Source organism: Miscanthus floridulus, chromosome 19 (assembly GCF_019320115.1).
Source record: "Miscanthus floridulus cultivar M001 chromosome 19, ASM1932011v1, whole genome shotgun sequence".
Classification (NCBI taxonomy): Eukaryota; Viridiplantae; Streptophyta; class Magnoliopsida; order Poales; family Poaceae; genus Miscanthus; species Miscanthus floridulus.
Window position 1 is genome coordinate 21,482,393 of NC_089598.1, and position 17,530 is coordinate 21,499,922.

General features: G+C 49.5%; 1 long non-coding RNA gene across 1 annotated transcript; it reads right to left on the reverse strand.

Annotated features, from left to right (window-relative positions):
- Positions 1-13,566: 13,566 nt before the first annotated feature.
- On the reverse strand, positions 13,567-16,636 carry LOC136529826 (uncharacterized). Its single transcript, XR_010777427.1, has 3 exons — positions 16,476-16,636; positions 14,928-14,996; positions 13,567-13,585 (listed from the first exon to the last, which is right to left on the reverse strand). It is a non-coding gene; the product is annotated as an uncharacterized lncRNA (long non-coding RNA).
- Positions 16,637-17,530: the final 894 nt, after the last annotated feature.

The following is a 17,530-nucleotide window of genomic DNA, read 5'->3' on the forward strand; positions in this document are numbered from 1 at the left end:
TAGTGGTTACAAGAGCCTTAGTAGCACTTCAGGTTTTGGGTTGAACTCCTCACGGGAGCCAATATTCTAGGATTTAACGGCGTTGCGTACGTTAATGCCTCTAACCAAACATACAACAACCATAAGAAGATACTAACTGCAAACAATCTATTTAAAAGAGGATGGACTGAAGATACCGATTGTAAGCTTTGTAACAACAATCAGAAAACTCCTTGTTCACTTATGCAAAGATTGCCCATTTGCAAAGGAGGTTTGGACAATCCTAAAGCAATGGTTGAACCTGTCCATGTTAGATTCAGTTAATAGTCAAGGCTCAATTTATACCTTTTGGAGGAGATGTCGCAAATTTGATAAAAACCTGAGGAGTGGCATTCTAATCTATTTCTGGTGGAATGTTTGGAATGAAAGAAATAGAAGGATCTTCCAACATAAAAACCTATATCCGTTTCAAGTGGCTGCACTATGCAAAGATGACATCATGCAATCTCGACTGGCAGTGGCGCCGAGGCAGCAATTTTCCCAAGTTGACCAAGACTAGTTGCTCAAATAGCAGTCTTTCAGTTTTGTTTGCCAGTTTTTCTTCAGTCTTTTGTTGTCGTCTTTCAGTTGCATTCTTCTTAGTCTCTCGGAGTAGCATATGAGGCAGTGGTGTTTTTATCGCTGCGTAGGTTGAGTTAGCAGTCGTGCGGCTTGGACAGTCCACTTTGGATTGTCTTTCTGTAATTATAGTTTGTACAGCTTTTTTCTTTTCATCGTCTAATACAAAATGCGGCAAAGTTTTTGCCGCCCTTTCTAAAAAAATAATGCGAAATTTTGTCCCATTTTATGTTACACACCTTACATGTACTTATTATTATATTAGTACTTTCCTCTTTTTTTCTTTTGTTCTTCTATTTGATTCAGTCATTTTGCCGGGGAGCTCAATATAGTTGTATTGGCATCAATCCATATGATGTGTTGGGGTGGATTGGAGTGGAAGTTACTAAATTTCACCTCAACACATGTGGATCGAGGTGAATCCAGCGACATCAAACAAGACCTAACAGAGTCACATTTGCCCTTGTCGTTTTTTGTTCACAGAGCACCAAGCGATGAAGAATGTGGAGGTAAAGCTCTAGAGAATCAGGATAAGCCTCAACTCTGAAGCAATCTATCGTGATCGATGCATGCCTTGAATTTGCTCTTTCTTCTACTATTTGTTATATACCTTTTTGTTGTCGGAGACTGATTAATGTCATTGAGACTGATTCTTGGTCGACATGGTAGTTGGAACGTTAAAGGAAAAATCATAAGAGTTGTATATGCAGTGTATTAGGTGGAAATGTAAATGTTTGCATTAGGGATAAATGACATGCTGTTGTGCGCTCGTAAATTTGCCACTGGCTTCTGCTGGGCTCGAGACGTGGAGTCGTAAGCACAGATCGGTTGCTGCATGTGGCCATGTGGGGTCAGTCCGGGCCGCAATATGAACCCTGCAGCCACTGGCGTGTGGGCCACGGAAGGTAACTGTGGCCCGCCGAAGAAGGTGCGGCGAGTCTTTTCGCTGCCCGTTCTGAAAGCAGGCAAATGATGCAGAGCACTGCAAACCTTTATTTGGGTTCGAGTTAGGACTGACGGACTGTCACTGTTAGAATTGGAACGGACGACTTGCAAACGATGCAGCCAAGCAGTACATAGTTGACACAACCAAGCAGATTTTTTTATAACTAACCAAGCAGTTGATGCCTTGCTACACGTGTGCTATCTACAGAACACCTCTCTATATCCGCTCAGTGCTCAAAGTATATAAAAAGAGATTTAGTTGACGAAGATTTGCCCAGAATTTTTTCGGGGAAAAAAAGCTGTGCGCAGAGCTTGGCACACCAATGATAAAGCCATGACTTGTAGGCTCTAGCTCACGACTGAAAGCTGAGTTCAGAAACATTGACTGAAACCCTTGCCTATACATCCTCAGAAACATTGACTGAAACCCTTGCCTATACGTCCGTGGAGGACAGAGTAATAAACTAGCTACTCTCAGTAGCACCTAACAGAGATCAAGATGGTAATTACAACCAATGAAACTGTGAAAAATGTTTCAAGCATTTTTCTCCACATATATGCTTTCACCCATTTGAAAGTTCTGAAACAAGAAAGGCCAACTCAAACCATTTCAAGTCAGCTGAACACATCAAAAACAGAAACAACAAGTACCTCATCCCATTGTATCTGTAGCAGCAATACTTGATTTCTGAAAAGAGCCACTGTTTTTTTTTTTGACAACAAAAGAGAGCCACTGTTAAGCCGTTGTTAGGGGACTTGCTCTCCTATTCCTCTACGGTGCATCAACATTTGGGTGCCGTAACACTGAAGCCGCTGAATTTCAAGGGAACAAGTAGAATCATATATTGGTGAAAAGTGTTGCAATATGCAGCAAGATCAGCACATTGGTTGACAGCTAAAAAAACTGAAATTTCTGGACAGTGAATGGAGATGTTAGAACTGATTTTTCTGAACTGGACGGTTAAAATTCAGTAACAAGATGAATCATCGTAAACGAATCCAGTAATTTCTGTATTAAGAGAAAAGGATAGAAATCCCACGATAAACTATAATTGTGTAAATAAATGCAACAAAACCTGAAACTATTTCCATCAATCTGCTCTCCTTACTTATAGTGATTCAGATTAGTCCTAACCAAACAAAATTTCTCAGAATCTGAATTAAAGCACACATTAAGCAAGTCACAGTTTCCACTGTCATCAGTATAACGCTATGATCTACTGAACATCTAACTTGCAGCAAAAAGTTTACAGAACTAATTCAAAACTACAGAAAAGGAATGAGCATATGAGCAATGGTTCTGTCATCGTCTGATCAATTCAACACCTATCATGAAATAACAAGTGCTACACAGACTACTGAAAATATGCAAAGCTCACCTGGTGACATGGTGGTGAGGACAATGATCTCCATCGCCTGCTGGTTGGAAGACATGGTGGTGACATGGTGGTGGGTCAGCCGCCCATGGGAGCCGGCCCGCACGCACAGCGTGATGCGGTGGAACTGTTCACGCAGCTGGATCGCCAGGTCGCCCGTCAGTTGGTTCAAGGACCTGCCGCTGAATTCGTATGTTCTCCTAGCGAGCGGATCGAAGTTCCCGTTATCATCTGCCCTCATGTATACCATCGTCCGCCACAACAGTGTTAGATTCATCTCTAATCCTAACTGGACCCAACGGCCCAGTTGAGCCTTTGATTCGCGCCCTGATCGGGGGCGCCCAGCCCACCATGGTTGGAGGGCCCCTGTCACCTGCGCTATAAAAAGAGGTGGGGACCGGCGGCTCTAATCACGAGGTTGACCTGAGCCGAGCTCCCCACCGACACCTAAACCCTAATCCGATCAGAGAGGGGCGCAGCTAGTGACGGGAAGCCACTAGCCGCGCCGCCCGCTCCATCAACACTGTCTTCACCGCCGGTCGCCACCGCGCATCTCCGAAGCCGTCTTCACCAACCATCGCTGCCCTAGCGCAGACATCGACTCCATGGCATCCACTGAACCCTCCTCCTCTGCGGTGTCAGGTTCAACACCTTCTTCCTTTCCTCTCTTTCTCTCGTTCTACATCCTCTAGTAGACGTTCTAGGTTTTGTGATACTATTCAACAGCAAGAACCCCTTCGGATCTATCCCTAGTAAGATCTACAGTTTTAACAATGGTACCGGAGCCACAGGTTTCTAGGGTTTTTAGACCTAGAACGGGTAAACCGATTAGAAAAGGGAGTAGAAGGTTAGATCCAGTGCGGGTCTAACAAGAACAGAGGGTTCGGTTGAACCCTAACCCTAATTGGGTTAAGAAAAGGAGAAAAAGAAGAGGGTTTCGGCCTTAAGAAGGTAAGAGCAAAACCCTAAACCCGTGAAGATTTCATGGGGAAGATGAACAGTAGAATCCTAACCCTAACTTCGATCCCCATCCCCAATCGGTTGAATCCGAGAACAGAAATAGAGAAGCAAATCAAAGAGATCGATGTTGGGGAAGGGGAGACCTACCTCACCGCTGTGCAGCGCTGCTGCCGCACCGGCACGCGGGGAGAAGAAGGCCGAGCCGAGGGCGTTGCTCGCCGGGCTCCGGCAGAAGAGGCGCCGTGGCTAGGCCGCTCGACGGCGGCGTGCTCACCCGCTGGGGAGCACGCACGCCGGCGAGGGGGACGACGACGGCGCCATGGCTGCCCGGTCCACCGTCGTCGCTCTCGGTTGCTCGCTCGGTGCTGCTGTGCTGAGGAGAGAAGAGAGAGCGGCGAAGAGAGAGAGAGAGCAAAGTGTAGAAAGACCGCTAGGGTTTCAAGGGGCCGCTGCGGTCAACGTTTTGATCCAGCGACTCGCGCGGACGGTCGTTGGATCTGAATGAGCGGTCGAGATTGATCGGGTCGACTTGCAGCCCAGGCGGGCACGCGCGGCCGCGCGGCTTTGCTGGCCCAGGCCCACGTTGCGACCTGGGTGCGGTCGGGCATCGCGCAAAGGAAGCGGGCCGAGCAGTTTTGGTTGCTAGGCCGAAGGAACAGTACGAACTTGAATCAGTTTTTTGTTTTTTCTTTTTCCAGTAAAAGTTTTATCTCCTGGAAAATAGATAAATGGCTTAAAGAAAATAGAAAAGTGATTTGTCCTGTGGGCAAAGTTCATTAAATTGAATTATTTTTTCCGCTGCGTATTTAAAGATATAATTTTCATTATTAAATTCGAACCAACGGAAGAATTTAATTTTAAAAATGGACGTCAGCATGACATCAGCATCTGACGTGTGGGTCCAGAGTGTTTGTGCCACTGACATGTGGGGCTAGGTCAATGGTCAATGGTGACAAGTCAACGGTCAACACGGACTGGGTCTCAAACGGGCTCTGGCGGGCTTCGGGTTGGGCCGGTCTAGGCCGGGTTGGGCCGGTCTGGGCCAGGCTTGGCCCACCACGTGGCGAGCTGTGGTGCTACCACGTCATAGCCGTGGGCCTCTACTGGGCCATGGTCCACGGCTCGTGGGCGTGGGCGTGGCTCATGGTGGACCAGGAGGTGCTGGTCCATGGACCGCAGACAGGACTATGGTGGACCGAGTCCACCCTCCTCTCAGGCGCGGTCCTTGTGCACCGAGTGCACTCGTGGGTGGCCGGCGAGGGGGTGTTCCCCTATTTCTCCCACGGCGGTGCTCCTGCCGGTGGCGAGCTCGCTGTGAGCCTCCGTGGCAGTGCTGGTGTCTAATTGGGGAGGGGAAAAGCTTCCCTAGGCCACGACGATCATGATTCTAGGGTCTAAGTGGTGGTCGGGACCTTCCAGGGCGTTGGCCACGGCGGCTGGCGGCTCAGCAGTGCTCGCCGGTGGTGAGGTCGCGCACGCAGGCTCTCCAGTGGCTAAGCTAGGCAGATGAGGGCTTCTACGGTTCCGTGGGTGCACGGCGAAGGCGTCCAGGGTTCAAGGCGAGGCTTCGGGTTCCCAGGTGGCCGGTAGGGACGTCCCGGCGGCCATGGCGACATAGTGACGACGGCGAGGCATGCGGGTGAACCATGGGGCTCCAGCGGGGTGGTCACGGCGTGGTCACGGATGTGTGCGTGGGTGCGTGTGTTCCCAGTGGCCGGAGACGGCCTTGGCCTACACGCTCCCAGTGTGGAGCGCCTTGGCCGAACAGCGAGGTCTGGCGGCGAGCAGAGGAAGAACCGGGGCTCACCGTTGGTGTTGGAGTCGAATGGATAGCGGTGCAGTGGTGCATTGTGGCCGTGTAGCTCCAGATGCCGTGCACTGCCATGCGGCGTTGTGGCGTCGTCCTTGCTCCGGCGGCTTCGGAGGTGCTCCATCGGCGGCTCCTTCTTATTTCTCCCACTCCCTTCCTTCTCCCTCTCTTGGCTCTCTCTCTCTTGGCTCGGGTGTGCAGACGGTAGCCACAAGGTGGCGGCGGGGCGATGGAAGGGCGCTAGGGGCAACCGAGGGCCGTGGCTTTATAGCCGGAGCTCCGAGCTCCATTGGCGGACGGCTGGGGATTGCGCCAAGCGCATCGAGCGGCATCGCGGGGCGTGGGTGGTTGGCGCGGAGATTGCGTGGGCGCGGCGCCAAGGGGACAAGGCCGTGCCCCGAGCGTGACCCCCCTGGCCCGCCCCTGCCACGGCTGTCGGCCTCCGGTCGCATGGCGGTTGAGGCGTGGGGGAAGACGACACGGTGGCGGGTGTGCGGCTGACATATGAGGTCCGGCGGGCAGCGGCTGCGGGCGAAGCAAAGGGGCGCGCGGGTGAGCAGCGTGTGGGGCTGGCTACGTGGGCCGCGTGCGAGTCGGGCCGTCCTGCTGCTGCGCGCACGCTGGGTGAAGGCGGGCGCGGTTGGGCTAGCTGGCTGGCGCGGGCCGAGCAGGCTGAGCCTACGAGGCCTTCTTCTTCCCTTTTTCTTTTTCTGTTTTATTTTCCTTCTTCTTTATTTGAATTCAATTTTGATTTTTAAATTTGGATTCCAAATTGGTGCACCATATTCATTTGAGTTTTTGATATGAGGCCCACAACATACTTACATAAATACTAGGAATTTATTTAGCTATTTTGTATAACAAAAATAGGTGTGGTTTTTGTTATACAAAAGTAGAATTAGTTTTTCTCTTTAAACTTTTATTCCTTGGTTTGAATTTTAATTATTTCATGGTTTATTATTTTATTGGAGTTGTTAAGCATATCATAACTTAAATGGAAATCCAAATCACATTTTGAATTAACAATGTATGCAATACTTTATTTGTTAGAATTTAAATAAACACAATTAACTAATGACATGCCATGCTTATGTGTTAACTTGGGTTGGGGTTAGACCTAATGCATTTCTTAGGTTGGTTTTCTATACATGACACTCATCATCACCTGGGAGTTTTAAGAAAAATTTTGTAGTTGGTATTTTTTTGGGTGTATGGATTTTTGGGTTGTTACAGTCCTACCCCCTTAACAGAATCTCATCCCCGAGATTAAAGCGTAACGTACTCTTCGAAGAGGTAACGATAGTGTAGCCGGAGGTCAGACTCTTTCTCCCATGTTGCTTCTCTTTCTATGTGATTGCTCCATTGGATCTTGCACATAGGAATAGTCTTGCTTCGGGTCTCTTTGGTATCTCTGCCCAGAATTCTGATAGGATGTTTTTTATACTCGAGTGTATCTTGAATGTCAAGTGTATCAGTTGGAACTACTTCATCGGGCACTCTCAAACACTTGCGTAGCTGTGAGACATGGAATATGGGATGTACACCCATCAATTCCTCGGGTAGCTCAAGTTTGTAAGCGAGCTTTCCAATCCTCTTGCAAATCTTGTATGGGCCAACAAATCTAGGGGCAAGCTTTCCTTTCACATGGAATCTGATAGTTCCACGTAGCGGGGATACCTTGCGATAGACGAAGTCTCCCACATTGAACTCAAGTTCTCTTCTCCTTTTGTCGGCATAGCTCTTGTATCGACTTTGAGTGATTCTCAAGTTCTCCTTCACTTGAGCAACTCCTTCTTCAGCATCTTGAATCTTGGCGGAGTCAAAGAACGATCTTTCTCCTGGTTGGGACCACATCAAAGGTGTCTTACAAGGTCTGCCATACAGAGCTTCAAATGGTGTCATCTTGATACTGGCTTGGTAGCTGTTGGTGTAAGAGAACTCTGCATAGGGTAGGCATTTCTCCCAATCAGAGCCATAATTCAGTAAACTAGCATGAAGCATGTCTTCTAAGATCTGATTTACTCGTTCAGTCTGTCCATCTATCTGTGGGTGATAAGCGGTACTGAAATCAAGTTTGGTTCCAATGGACTTGTGCAGAGCTTCCCAGAATTAGGACACAAACTGAGGACCACGATCAGATACAATACTAGAGGGAGCTCCATGCAGTCAGAGAATATGCTCAACATATAGATCTACTAATTTTTCGGCATTGGTCTTGGTCTTAACTGGTACAAAGTGAGCAATCTTGGTCAGGCGATCAACAATCACCCAAATGGAATCATTGCCTTTCTGCGAACGGGGCAGTCCAACTATGAAATCCATGGATATGCTCTCCCACTTCCACTTGGGAATGTCAAGAGGCTTTAGCAAACCTGCAGGCCTTTGATGTTTAGCCTTGACTCTATTGCAGGTGTCACAACGTGCCACATGTCCTGCAATGTCTGTCTTCATGCCTTTCAACCAAAAGTGTTTCTTCAAGTCTTGATACATTTTTGAACCTCCAGGGTGAATACAATACATAGAATTATGTGCTTCAGATAGAATTTCCTCTCGTAGCACTGGGTCAGATGGAACACAGATTCTGTTCTTGAACCAGATGGTTCCTTGTTCATCTTCCTGGTGGTTGGTCTTGTAGCCTAGTTTCATCAGACCACGGAGATATTCGATCTCTTCACAACTTTTCTGAGCTTGACGGATACGATATGTGAGATCATACTATATGCGGAGCTCATTCAACAAGCCATGCGGTAGTATCTCTAGTTGGAAATCATCAATCTCTTCCTTGAGCTCAGGTGGTATGGATTCTATGATCAAGGTGTGACAGTAACTCTTGTGACTAAGAGCATCTGTGACTACATTAGCTTTTCCTGGATGATAGTGAATTTCTAGGTCATAATCCTTGATCAACTCTAGCCATCGGCGTTGCCTCATATTTAGATCTTCTTGAGTGAAAAAGTACTTCAAGCTCTTGTGATCCATATAGATATCACACTTGTTGCCTATCAAGTAGTGCCTCTAGATCTTCAAAGCATGCACAACTGCTGCTAACTCAAGGTCATGGGTTGGGTAACGGTTCTCGTGTTCTTTCAACTATCGAGACGCATATGCTATCACTTTTCCATCTTGAATCAGTACACAACCAAGTCCTTGACGGGATGCATCACAATAGACCACGAAATCTTTGCTGATATCAGGCAATGCTAGCACAGGAGTTGTGGTAAGCTTCTGTTTTAATTCCTAGAAGCTTTGTTCGCACTCGGGCATCCATTCAAACTCCTTAGTCTTCTTCAGAAGGTTGGTCATTGGACGGGCTATCTTGGAGAAGTTCTCAATGAATCGGCGATAATATCCAGCCAATCCCAAGAAACTTCTGACTTCTGTCACATTATGGGGTTGATCCCACTCTTTCACAGCTTCAATCTTGGCCGGGTCAACTGCGACACCTTCAGCTGATAGTACATGGCCTAGGAAGGCAACTTCCTATAGCCAAAACTCACATTTGCTGAACTTTGTGTAGAGCTGATGTCGGGCTAGTTTCTCAAGCACCGTTCTCAAATGATGTTCATGTTCTTCAGCGGTGGACGAATAGACAAGGATGTCATCAATGAATACCACCATGAATTTATCCAGATCATCCATGAAAACCTTATTCATCATGTTCATGAAGTATGCAGGAGCATTCGTGAGTCCAAAGGACACCACAGTGAACTCAAACTGTCCATACCTAGTCACGAAAGCTGTCTTCGGGATGTCACTCTCTCGAATCTTCATTTGGTGATAGCCAGATCTGAGATCAATCTTGGAGAAATACTTGGCACCTCGAAGTTGATCAAGCAGATCATCGATTCTTGGCAGGGGGTACTTGTTCTTGATGGTGACTGCGTTCAAGTTCCGGTAATCAATGCACATTCTCATTGAGCCATCCTTCTTCTTAACAAACAGAATAGGGGATCCCCAGGGTGAAGCACTGGGTCTGATATATCCCTTCAAGATGAGCTCATCAAGCTATTTCTTGAGCTCAGCCAGTTCATCAACTGACATGCGATAGGGTCTCTTGGTAATGGGTCCTGTTCCCGGCAAAAGATCAATGATGAACTCTACATCATGGTCTGGTGGCATACCCGGTAATTCTTCAGGGAATACATCGGGATAGTCTCTAACCACAGGCACATCATGAACTGTCTTCTCCTCTTTCTGTGATTCTGAACTGGCTTTAAGGGCACACAAGATAGAGGTGGACTTTCCGGACTGGGGTTCACATCTAATGACTTGGCCTGATGGGTGGGTCGCTTGGACATATCTAGGTGAACATGATATGATAGCTCGGTGAATGGTTAACCAATCCATACCTAAGATGACATCTAGGTTTGTGGAAGGTAGTAGGGTTAGGTCGGCTTTAAAGATAAGACCCTCAATGGTAAGACTCACTCCCTTACAGATGTGGGTGCACTTTAGATCTCCTAAAGGTGAACTGGTGATGATAGACTTTTCACGTGGGTTTACAGGCAGGTCATGCTCTCGTGCAAACATGAATGATATGTAAGAACAAGTTGCTCTAGAGTCAAATAGAACTGATGCAGTATTGCCATTAACTAAAAACATACCGTACACAACGTCAGGGGCAGCTTGTGCTTCCTCGGCGTCCAGATGGTTGAGACGTCCACTGGTAGCAGATCCCTAGAACTAAGACTTCTGAGCAGCTGAGTTCTGTGGGCATTCAGCGGCTTTATGACCTGGCTAGCCACAAGCGAAGCAGGTGAAAGGCCTACCGCCTATAGGGGTTGGCGCGGGTGCCTTCTAGTTTCTAGTGCTTGGTGCAGAGCGGCTCTGTGCTAGGCGTTCATTCGCTGAGCGGGGACGGTTGAAACGGTCCTGAGTGTTGCGGTCCTAAGCATAATGGTCCCGGGTGTAACGATCCTGAGTAGGGCGAGAGTATTTGGCGGTGTAGCCTCCACTTCCCCTACTCGATCTAGGGTTGTCATCCCTGTTGTGTCGAGAGCGTTCCCTGGATGGTGCATCTCTGCGGAACCTCTTACGATCATGGCCACGGAAGGACTCCTCAGGCTTACGCTTCCTCTCCCTATACTCCTCTCCAGCTTCAGCGTGATCTTTCTCGATCTGGATGCAGCGATCCACCAGAGCACACAACGTGTTACTCTCAATACCACCAAACTTCAGCTTGATGTACGGGTTGAGTCCCTTGCGGTAGTAGTACAACTTCTCCTTCTCAGAGTTCACAACATAGGAAGGTGCATAGTGTAGAAGGTTGGTGAAACGAGTAGTGTACTCGGTCACCCTATCCTTTCCCATCTTGATGTTGCGGAACTCCTCAGCTTTGGCCTCCATGACACCCTTGGGAATGTGATACTCAGTGAATGCTTCGGCGAACTCATCCCACGAGATGTTAGCAGGGTCCTCATGGGAATCACTGAAACTATCCCACCAGGCACATGCTGCACCTGTGAGCTGGTGTGCGGCTGCTCCAACACACTCATCATCGGTGAAAGTAGTGAGGTCAAGCTTCTTCTCCATCTCCTTGAGTCAGTCATCGGCTACAAGCGGGTCAGGGTCGGTGCCATCATAGGTAGGTGGCCTTAGCTTCAGAAATCCCTCTAGCTTCCTTTGGAAATCATTCTGCTGACCTCCCTGGCGATGGTTTGCTCCTTCTACAAGAGCTGCAAGAAGCTGGGTCTGTTGTGCCATTACTTCTGCCAGGTTCGGTGGTGGTGGTGGAATGTTCTCCTTAGGCGGCGGAGTATTCTCCAGGTGGAAGGGTATCCCTCCCCGTCCACGGCCATGGCCACGGCCACGGTCGTTGCCACCACGTCCGCCATTTGGTTCAACTGGTTCAGGGGTGGGCGCACATCCACGGTTCATTAGGCGATTAGATCGGCGGTTCGGCATCTGCAACACGGATCATAGAGAATTTAGCGTTTGTGCCATAAGTGCTTATAATTCAATATAATTACATGATTTTGACGATTTAAAGAAAAGCATTTATACTATCCAACACTTATTACAAAGAAGCAATAAGATCCATGAGATGCAATAAGATCCAAAACATTCATTACATGGGTTTTATTACATAGCATCATCTCCAGTAGCTACACTTGAAGACGTGTGAGAATCGTACTACGCATAATGTCTCATAATACATCACATAAGGGGTACATCATGGGGTACATCTTACGGAAGCTACTGACATGACTTATGACCTCGCAGGGTCATTCTACTCTAACTCGTACACCGTAGCTGGGATACAACTGTTCTCGATCTCGATCTCCTCGTCAGACTTGTGAAGTTAGGACACGTACTTCAAGGCCTCGGTGAGCTCCTTAGTAGGCTTGGCTCTAGGTAGGGTAGGGCAGGCGTCTAGGTTGAGGCGAGTCGGGGCTAACTCAAACTCCTCTATCCTAGGCTTCGTCTTGCTACGAATCTCCTTGGGTAGCTGATCCCACATACCCTTCATCTCCTTGAGGCGCTTCCTATCAGACTTCTACCAAGCCTGCTATGTCCTCTCACACTTGTCCTGTAGGTACTCGGTCTGCCTGAGTGCCTCAATCTGGTGACCCTGGTTGCGAACGGCCTTCTTCCTAAACTCCTCTAGCTCCTGGGTCATGGTCTTGTTCTGAGATTAGATCTTCAGCATATCAATCCCCTTGGATCTCTCTCTATCTCCTATGCGATTGAACTCGACCTTCTTGTTGTCCAACTCTCTCTGCAACTCCAATACCTTACTGTCGAGGTAGCAGTTCCTGTTGCCTAGGTCGACTGCTTTGTCCTGTAAGTCAGCAACCTCGACTCTATGGACTTCTTCACGATGGTTGAGCTCGTCCTGTAGCTTGGCAACTGTCTCGAGCAGACTAGCTCGCTCCTGTGCTCCCTGCGAGTCGCTCCTGGTGCTCCCACAGAAGGGCCTGGTCCTGATGTCTCCTCTGCTCCAGCTAGGTCACGTACCTGTCCTGCTCCAGTAGGTGGATAGCTGAGACGCGAAGGCATCTGTCCTCCTCAGCAAGGATAACTCTACCGGCTGCGAAACTCTGCTCACTAGGGGTAAGGCTAAGGTCGAGGGCCTAGGGAAGTAAACAGAACTCTGTCGTCTTTAGGTGCTCGTAGTGGTCCCTCATCACTCTGCGAAGTGCCTTGTGTGAGATAGCCTGCAGTCCCTCCTCGACTGTGTCCTCTATAGTCAACTTGGTGAAAGCTGGGACAGAAGGTAAGGTAGTGCTAGCTGGGAACTCGACTGAGGTGACAATTGGTCCTTCGATTCCTCCTTCTTGAGATAGCTTCCCGGTGCAAGTGACCTTGACAAGCTCGTCTGGGACTCCTAACGTGATGAGAACTCGGCAGAGGGTCTATGCAAAACCCCCGAGCTCACGTAGGTCGAAGGTAAGCTTGGCGTGGTCCAGAGGTAGCGGTCCTAGAGGCGGCCAGTCGACGTTCGTTGCCATCTGCATGTTTTAAGGAACAGGTGTTAGTAGGTCAATAAATAGATAAGCCTTGCATAAAAGTGAATGCAGGGTCGGTATATAACCGAAAGAAGGGCTGTTCACGTCCTATTCTATCATCCATTTCTAAGGGTTTCGTCCTATGGTCGAGTATGGCTCTGATACCAACTGAAACAACCTCGATTTCCACGAAGGGAAATCCACATAGTCGAAGTGTAATAAGACCATGGTAGATCATATTACTCAAATTCCAATCGAGAATCACATCCATACAACGATAATATCAGAGTACAAATAGTGCGGAATTACATAAATTATTACATCGCCGCATTGGCGGAATCAAAAGTAGCATTCATTCAGAACAGCTTGAAGATAAGATCGCCAAACTCGAGCGTAGGAATGAACCCCTCAACCGTCAAACTCCTCGGAGCTATACTCCTCAGCAGAACCTGTGTGCCAAAATTTATCAGTATGATTTGTACTGGCCACTCCCAACCCTATGAGCATTTGCTTTGTGGAAATTGGATGCAAGTTAGATATAATCAAAGGAACCTATAAGGCTAGGGTTTCCTATGCAGTAGCATATCAAGTATATCTATTAATAATTGGTCAAGTTTTAACACCATTCCCACACACATTCCACCCCATTCTCTTTCTAGAGCCAGGTTTCGATCCTGGGATCGTTATACCACCATCTCCACACCATCACCATACTATAACCATACCATCGCTCATTCAATAGGCCAACTCCCTCTCGGCACTGTCTCAAGGCCCGTAGCCCCAGGCTACGACCGAACACTCACCCCAGGGGGAAGAAGAGAAGGACTCATCTCACTATCTAGTTTAAGCGAAACCTTAGAAAGGTCCATAGCCGACAAGTCGACACATGTATCGATCGATCAACCATACACTCTGCAGAGGTTTCACATAACCACAAGATCCACCTTCCTCGCTAACCGTCGCCAACTGGGCTGATTCCGGCCGCTTGCTAGCCTAGGATAATGCCACTCTACCATTCAGCCCTGGTACACCCCAAGTCTAGTCTGGGGTGACTGAAACTGTGAGTCATGAGCTGGGTCCAAAAGGTCTCCATGAAGTCTCGGAAGGGTGTGGGGGAAATCGTCCATGCCCTGTACCTCCTTACACTGTCTGCTATCAACCTAGCAGTAGTGGCAATATCCTACCAAGTAGTCCGGCTGTCCCGCACCATATAGGGCGAGTGGTACGTAAGGCTTCTCGGTGAATCTGAGTACTAGTAAGTCCTTAGGGATGACCAAGCCAGAATGTCTCCATCAGGGTTTCCATTTACCATGCCACCACAGCACCTCCATCCTAGGCTCCTCCCATCACAGGTTCACACCCAGGACCACCCCATATACCATTTACCCACCACAGGTATCCATTTCCAGGGGTGCCCAGGTAGCACCCCACGACAAGACTTGCCCCAGGCTCGTCACATACTCCAACTTGGTCGACACAACCCTCACCCTCCATGCACCCAAGTCACACACGCAGCACTCTCCCCATAGTCCAGATAACACCAGTTTCCACCACACATCAATGTAGTGCAAGCGTAGTAGAAGTAATAAGCAATGAAGTATAGTAGCAAGCGTGTGACTATCCTAACAGCTGGGTGAGTAGGGGCAAGGTTGCGTCAAGGTAAAGGCCATCAAGAAAGCATACTACTATGCAAGTCCTATCATAGTGTGAATACAACACTAAAGTAGAGCAATAGCAGTTCTATATTAGCCATGCGTAATAGGTGCTACGAGATTGGGTGGGATGTGGCACCTTCAGTGTAGTCATCTCTGTACTCCTCATGGTACTCACGATCCTCGTCTGTCTGGTTCTCCTCCGAGTCTGCAAACGATCGTATTATAGTCGCGTTAGCGACGTCTATAGAATAGCACAAAGAAGCAATGAAAATTCAAAAGAGCCAATTGCACTCAAAATGGGTTCATTGCGTAGAGCTCGATTTTAGATGAATTTTGGTCCTAGTTTCGTATTTTTCCGAGGTCGTATGAATTAGTTATGAATTTCCGAAGATTAAATCTATTTCTGAAAATGGAAAAAGGCTAAATTAATCCTGGGCTGACACGTGTCACGCTGTGGCTGGTCCACGTGGCATGCTGACGTCAGCATGATGTCAGCGTCTCGGTTCCAAGCTGACAGGTGGGGTCCAGCTGACGTCAGCATGACATCAGCAACGTCATCAGTTCTGACAAGTGGGCCCAGAGACTCTTGGGTCACTGACATGTGGGTCCGGTCAAAGTCAATGTCAGTCAACGATGAGTCAACAGTCAATGGTCTACGGTCAACGGTCAGGGCCACTGACATGTGGGGTCTGGCTGCTGACGTCAGTAGCTGAGGTCATCGTGACGTCAGCATGACATCACCCTGGCTATGTTGGCTTCTGACATGTGGGTCCCGTGTGACGTCAGCATCTAACGTGTGGGTCTAGAGTGTTTGTGCCACTGACATGTGGGGCTAGGTCAACGGTGACCAGTCAACGGTCAACACGGACCGGGTCTCAAACGGGCTCCGGTGGGCTTTGGGTCGGGCCGGTCTGGGCTGGGCTTGGCCCACCACGTGGCGAGCTATGGCGCTGCCACGTCGTAGCCGTGGGCCTCTACTGGGCCATGGTCCATGGCTCGCGGGCGTGGGCGTGGCTCACGGTGGACCAGGAGGTGCTGGTCCATGGACCGCAGATAGGACTACGGTGGACTGAGTCCACCCTCCTTCTCTCAGGCGCGGTCCTTGTGCACCGGGTGCACTCGCGGGTGGCTGGCGAAGGGGTGTTCCCCTATTTCTCCCACGGCGGTGCTCCTGCCGGCGGCGAGCTCGCTGTGAGCCTCCATGGCAGTGCTGGTGTCCAATTAGGGAGGGGAAAAGCTTCCTAAGGCCACGACGATCATGATTCTAGGGTCTAAGTGGTGGCCGAGGCCTTCTAGGGCGTTGGCCACGGCGGCTGGTGGCTTGGCAGTGCTCGCCGGTGCCAAGGTCGCGCACGCAGGCTCTCTAGTGGCTAAGCTGGGCAGATGAGGGCTTCTGCGGTTCCGTGGGTGCACAGCGAAGGTGTCCAGGGTTCAAGGCAAGGCTTCGGGTTCCCAGGTGGCCGGTAGGGACGTCTCGGCGGCCATGGCGACATAGTGACGATGGCGAGGCGCGTGGGTGAACCACGGGGCTCTAGCGGGGTGTTCACGGCATGGTCACGGACGTGTGCGTGGGTGCGTGTGTTCCCAGTGGTCGGAGATGGCCTTGGCCTACATGCTCCTGGTGTGGAGCGCCATGGCCGAACAGCGAGGTCCGGCGGCGAGCAGAGGAAGAACCGAGGCTCACCGTTGGTGTTGGAGTCGAATGGATAGCGGTGCAGTGGCGGGTTGTGACCCTGTAGCTCCGGATGCCGTGCAGTGCCATGCGGCGTTGTGGCGTCGTCCTTGCTCCGGCGGCTTTGAAGGTGCTCCGTCGGCGGCTCCTTCTTCTTTCTCCCGCTCCCTTCCTTCTCCCTCTCTTGGCTCTCTCTCTCTTGGCTCGGGTGTGTAGAGGGTAGCCACAAGGTGGCGGTGGGGTGATGGAAGGGTGCTAGGGGCAACCGAGGGCCGTGCCTTTATAGCCAGAGCTCCGAGCTCCATTGGCGGATGGCTGGGGATTGCGTCGAGCGCATCGAGCGGCATTGCGGGGCGTGGGTGGTTGGCGCGGAGATTGCGTGGGCGCGGCGTCGGGGACAAGGCCGTGCCCCGGGCGTGACCCCCCTGGCCCGCCCCTACCACGGCTGTCGCCCTCCAGTCGCGCGGCGGTTGAGGCGTGGGGGAAGACGACACAATGGCGGGTGTGCGGCTAACATGCAGGGTCTGGCGGGCAGCGGCTGCGGGCGAAGCAAAGGGGCGCGCGGGTGAGCAGCGCGCGGGGCTGGCTGTGTGGGCCGCGCGCGAGTCGGGCTAGCCTACTACTGCGTGCGCGCTGGGTGAAGGCGGGCACGGTTGGGCTGGCTGGCTGGCGCGGGCCGAGCAGGCTGAGCCTGCGAGGCCTAATTCTTCCCTTTTTCTTTTTCTGTTTTATTTTCCTTCTTCTTTATTTGAATTCAATTTTGATTTTTAAATTTGGATTCCAAATTGGTGCACCATATTCATTTGAGTTTTTGATATGAGGCCCACAACATACTTACATAAATACTAGGAATTTATTTAGCTATTTTGTATAACAAAAATAGGTGTGGTTTTTGTTATACAAAAGTAGAATTAGTTTTTCTCTTTAAACTTTTATTCCTTGGTTTGAATTTTAATTATTTCATGGTTTATTATTTTATTGGAGTTGTTAAGCATATCATAACTCAAATGGAAATCCAAATCACATTTTGAATTAACAATGTATGCAATACTTTATTTGTTAGAATT